General features: G+C 37.1%; 1 protein-coding gene across 3 annotated transcripts in view; it reads right to left on the bottom strand.

Moving 5' to 3' along the window:
* Positions 1-5,000, bottom strand: part of LOC109961350 (protein FAM196A-like) — a 43,887-nt gene that overhangs the window by 37,867 nt on the left and 1,020 nt on the right. For all 3 annotated transcript variants that reach the window (XM_020602094.1, XM_020602074.1, XM_020602084.1), the window contains exons 2-3: positions 4,342-4,577; positions 3,607-3,710 (exon numbers count right to left, since the gene is read on the bottom strand). The gene's annotated coding sequence lies outside the window, so the exon portion shown is untranslated. The remainder of the gene's footprint in view (positions 1-3,606; positions 3,711-4,341; positions 4,578-5,000) is intronic.

Here is a 5,000-nt window from a genome sequence, read left to right as displayed (position 1 = left end):
CATGGAGGTGTATTATATCTACGGTTCCGTGAAAGATTGACACTTTACTAAAAATACTTAAAACTGCGAGTAACAGTGTTTTACTTCAAAAAGTGTCCAATATTTTACACAATCTGCTGGTATAACAAATCAAATCTGTCCCTTTATCTTTCCAGCTCAATCCTAGCTTTTTTGTCAAATGCAGACAGGCAGTAAATTGAACACTCCAAGTACTGGAGAGAGGGAAGACAAGGAGAAAAGGACAGCGTGATGCGGACGTATGGAAATTCCACTAAAGTTTTTTTTACTATTTAACTGTCAAGTGCATCACCATTGCTGACGCAGGTGTATATTTCAAAATACAGGCATGGGCTGTATTCACATCGCAGGTATCTAATCATCAACATAAATTTTGTGTTGCTCCTCCAACCGTGTTTCTAAATTTGAGTTGCACTGGTAGCTTGTTCAAAGAAAAGTTTTGAATGTGCATAGCAGAACAAATGTGCATAGCCTTTATCAGAGTGATCACAGTTGATGCTACACAGCCTCAGTTTCACTAGGCTATACTGAGGTTATCTTTGTTTTGGTGTTTCATTGATTTGCTACACTCATGCAACTTCTCACTGAAAAATTAATTTGAACCCACCGTTCTCTCCGAATTGCCAGTGATCACACTTGTCTTCTGCTGTTTAAAGGTTTAACTAGCTGTTTATCATAAACAATTTAGTAGTATGATTTCTGTTTTCTCTCCAAGAATGCACTATTTAATTCTTTTGTGACTGTACTAGTACCTGTCAAAGAGATGAAATGCACAGCAGTTTAATTCCTCTCCTAAACCAAGCACACTCTCTCTGAGCTCACCAAAAACCAGAAAGCAACACTGCCAGCTCCTCATTTTGGCTGCAAGGTTCCTTATTGTTTAGTCAGTCTGTCATATAAAATATATACACACACATACACCCACAGACTGGACACTTCATCCAAGTGGTTAATATTCAAAAATAGTGTCTTTATTTGTTTTGTTAATGTGATAAAATATAGAAAAACACATGCAGGCAGATGTTCGTGGATTCAGTAGAGATACATCCCAGAGGATGAATCTCATTGAAACTTGATATAGAAATGTGGTCACTGTGATTATCCCTTAACTTTCCATCTAACATCGTCATCAGGTCAAAATTTACATTTGTGCAATACTTTGGTGTATGACCAAACACCTGAATTATATTCCCATCAGCCTCAGCTGTAGATTGTGTTTATTGCTAATTACTGTAGCAAATATCCTAAACCAGCTCAACACTATCACCAAGCCAAGAGCTGATTTCTTTTACTTAACTATGTCATTTGAGTAATTTGTACTCAAAATGTGTTTTACCAGATTTTTCATGTGACATTGAGAAATTAGCTCTTGTTTACTTTCCTGTACATGCGTAGTCTGCCTATAAATTCAGATCAGTTCCTCTTCTCTTGACACATCAAAGAAAGGATAGGAACACTTCTAATTATACAATATGTAAACAGGTCTTAATGATTCAAAAGCCAAAGAATACATTAAAGTTTTTGACAAGCCCTAGAGATTGTATAGAATTTCATAAATCAGTCACTGTAACTTCAAGGGCTTCCACATCAGGAAAACATTTGATGAATTATAGTATACAGTGTGTTCTTGTGTAAGTGCATGAGGGGTTTTTGAGAGAGTCAGACAGGCATACTGTAGCTGCAGGCACTAGTTGACACAGAGAGATTGTGAGTGTGTGTTGTACTGCTAATGTGCCATTGCTCTTTCAGTCTACATCAAAATAGGCACCTTTTAACAGAAACATGCAAACCTGGCAACACTGTGTCAACCTCAGGGGCAACACTGTGGAGTTAGAAGCATAACATCGTAACAGATATTGGTAGGAGCAACTTGGCACCTTCACTCATTACTCAGTTCCATACCCAAGTCTATGCTGCAAGCGCAGACCAGTGCCAGACAAATCCTACACACACGTGTTTGAGCGCAGACAATAGAATTAATGACTTATGTGATTAGGTAATCATTTTGTTTAATCATCTTCAAAACTAATTTCAACTTTGTCTATCCTCCCTGCAATTAATCCCCCCCCTTGCAGTATGTTTCACATTTAAATTAATTAGAACAGCTATTCTTAAAAGAAGGACAAAGATAAAGAGAGACAAAAATCCGGCGACTGATACGATTGGTGAAGAGGCAACGGTTTGGAGCTCAGATCTCACACAGACCAAAGAAGACCCAGATGAAAGATATTGGACAGATTGTGGGGTTATAAAAAAAGTGCTTCTTCCCATCCTAAATCCATTACCTCCTATTTACACTGCCACCATCTTCACTTCTCTCAACAGGCCTCTACCTCATAGCTGCTAAAAATTGCAGCACTCGTTGTACCTTTTTATTGATTCTGCTGCATCACAAACATACAACTGCGGGCATGCAAAGGGCAGCGGTCATAAAGACAAAAATAAAAGGCTTATGCTAGCACTTAAACAAAGGACATAGAACATGGACAGCTGAAAAAAAATATACAAGAATTGAACCAACAACAGCTTTAAAGGCAAAAAAAAAAAAAACAAGAAAGGTTTGCACACTGTGCTGAGCTCCCAGTAATTTAATTCAATAGCAGCAGCAGCATTTCGATCCATACAGGATATTAGTCAGAGATGATCAAACAGGCATCATGCTGAAAGGCATGTTTTTATGTGTACCTGTTGAGACACAACTCAGGTGTTTTCATTCTGACCAATTTGAAGACAATCAGGTCAGAATAAAAATACACTGTTCAAAAACTCCCCAGTAAAGGAACAAAACACAACAGCATTAGAGGAACATTTAAACAGGCAAATACAATGTTTAAAAAAAAAATCCCAAAAACGTATTAGTCTATAGTCCAAATATTAACCATACTGCAAAAATGGCTTTAGATCAAAATCTAAATTTAAGCCTTTAGGTGACAAAGTATTGAGAGTGAAAATGTAAAATCCCTCCCTCTTCAAAGAGATATTATTATTTCCTCCCTTTCTAGGGCTTTTAACATGTTCAGTCTCAGTATATCTCAGTGCAGATAAACATGTTTAAAAAAGAAGCAGTCTGTCTTCAAATTAACCTGATTGAAAACACCTGAGTGGTGTCCTAGCAGGTGCACATAAAAATGTGCCTGTCAGTGCGATGCCTGTTTGATAGTGCCTGAGAAAAATCCTGTACGGATCGAATTGTTGCTGCCGCTATTGCATGAAATTACTGGGGGCTCAACACAATGTGCAAACTTTTTTCTTGTTTTTTTTTTGCCTCTGTGTTAGCACTTTTCTCAGGTTTCTTCTAGGAGAGCTGAGTCATTGAAATTACACAAGGCCAGATCCTGCACCAAACTGTTCTGGCTTCAAATGATCAGCTTTGTCTCTGCTATGCATCGTCTATTCAGAGAAGATGCAGTACAAGTGAAATTCATTTTCAACTTTATTGCACCTGATTGCAAACAATCCTGTAGCTAGGTCAAAAAGCAAAACACAAAAGCATAATAGAACACATAAAGTCAATGTGTAAAACATATAAGCCTACATATAATGGGTCTCTTGTAAGAACATGTTCATATTGTCCTGAATTTCTCTTACCTTTTTCCTGTGAGGCTTGTTTATGCGAGTGTTCCAGCTGGTTTACCTCTCTTAAGTGCACAAAACTGTCTTAAATTTCTCATTCTCAGACTGATGAAAACCACCTGTTCATGAGGAGGTGTGCATTTGTTAGATTCAATCATTACCACAGTCAGAAACCATAAAATTGCCTTTCTGCTCCACTTTGTTTGAAAGTTGCATTCCCAAAAATGTCATACAAATATAAAAAAGTCATTTTAAAGGATGCAAAACAATTTGACAATTTTAATAGTCCAGCTTTTGTGATGTTTCCTCAGCACTGTACTGCCACAGAAATATAAAGGGAATGGTTCAGGCTATATAAAGTTAGATGCTAAGAAACACCAAAGACTGAGATATTAGACTAGAGAATTCGATATTCAACAGCAGGCGATGCTACCCTGCTGGGTAACACTTTACAATAAGGGTACATTAATTAACCATACTTAATGCAGTAATAAGCATTAAATAATAGGTAACTAATGCATTTATTAATCATGTACTAATGTTTTTCATGTTCATAACATTAGTTGATACAGCAATAAGCATCAACTAAAAATTAAATACAATAAGCATTAAACTTAAATGTCTCTTGGTAACTAATGCTAGTAAATAGTCGATAAAGATATCATGTATTTCATGAAGTCCACAGCTTTGCATTTTCATTAGGAGAATGCTGTTTTAATGTTCATTTAAGCATAATAATTGTCCACTTACTTGTCCATCCTCCAACCAACGAATTCACTTTGTCAGAAAGCTTGCTCCCCTTCACCTGTTGAACAAGCTGCGCATACTTTTCTGGAGCAGCAATTGCCAACTCGGCAATTTCAGAAGTTTGTGAAATTGTGTTGCGATCTGCCCAAACTTGTTGAATGCCTCAGCCATTGTCTTGCCCTTTTGGAAGATACCCAGCACTGTCTTATATCGACGCACCACCTCTGATGGTTCGCTAACTAGAAACAAAGAAACAAAAAAACCAAACAAAAAAAAAACTGAGTGAGAATAAATTCATTGTAATAATGTATGGTAGACACATATCAGCTTAAATGAAGACCCTGGGAAGTGACAACACTAGGTTTTGGTACTGAGGTCCAGTTTCAGACCATCTGGAACCAATATGATCATTACTGATGGGGGCTTGTACATCCAAAATACAAGCTTCTCTCCCAGATTTCCCACATCATTGTCCTGACACTAACTCATTCACTTTAAGCATTATTTAATCCAAATTTTTATATACTTTATAAGAGGTCTCCTAATTTGTAATGCTTAAGATTACTGGGTTACTGTAGGTGGCAAGTGACAGTAGGTGCTGGTACAAAAATAAATGGTGATTAAACCAGCTAACAGTATGTGGAGGTCATTTGTACACAACT

Source organism: Monopterus albus, unplaced genomic scaffold (genome assembly GCF_001952655.1).
Source record: "Monopterus albus unplaced genomic scaffold, M_albus_1.0 scaffold3.1, whole genome shotgun sequence".
In the NCBI taxonomy this organism is placed as follows: Eukaryota; Metazoa; Chordata; class Actinopteri; order Synbranchiformes; family Synbranchidae; genus Monopterus; species Monopterus albus.
The sequence above is the reverse complement of the archived record's forward strand: the minus strand, read 5'-3'. Positions and strand labels throughout refer to the sequence as shown.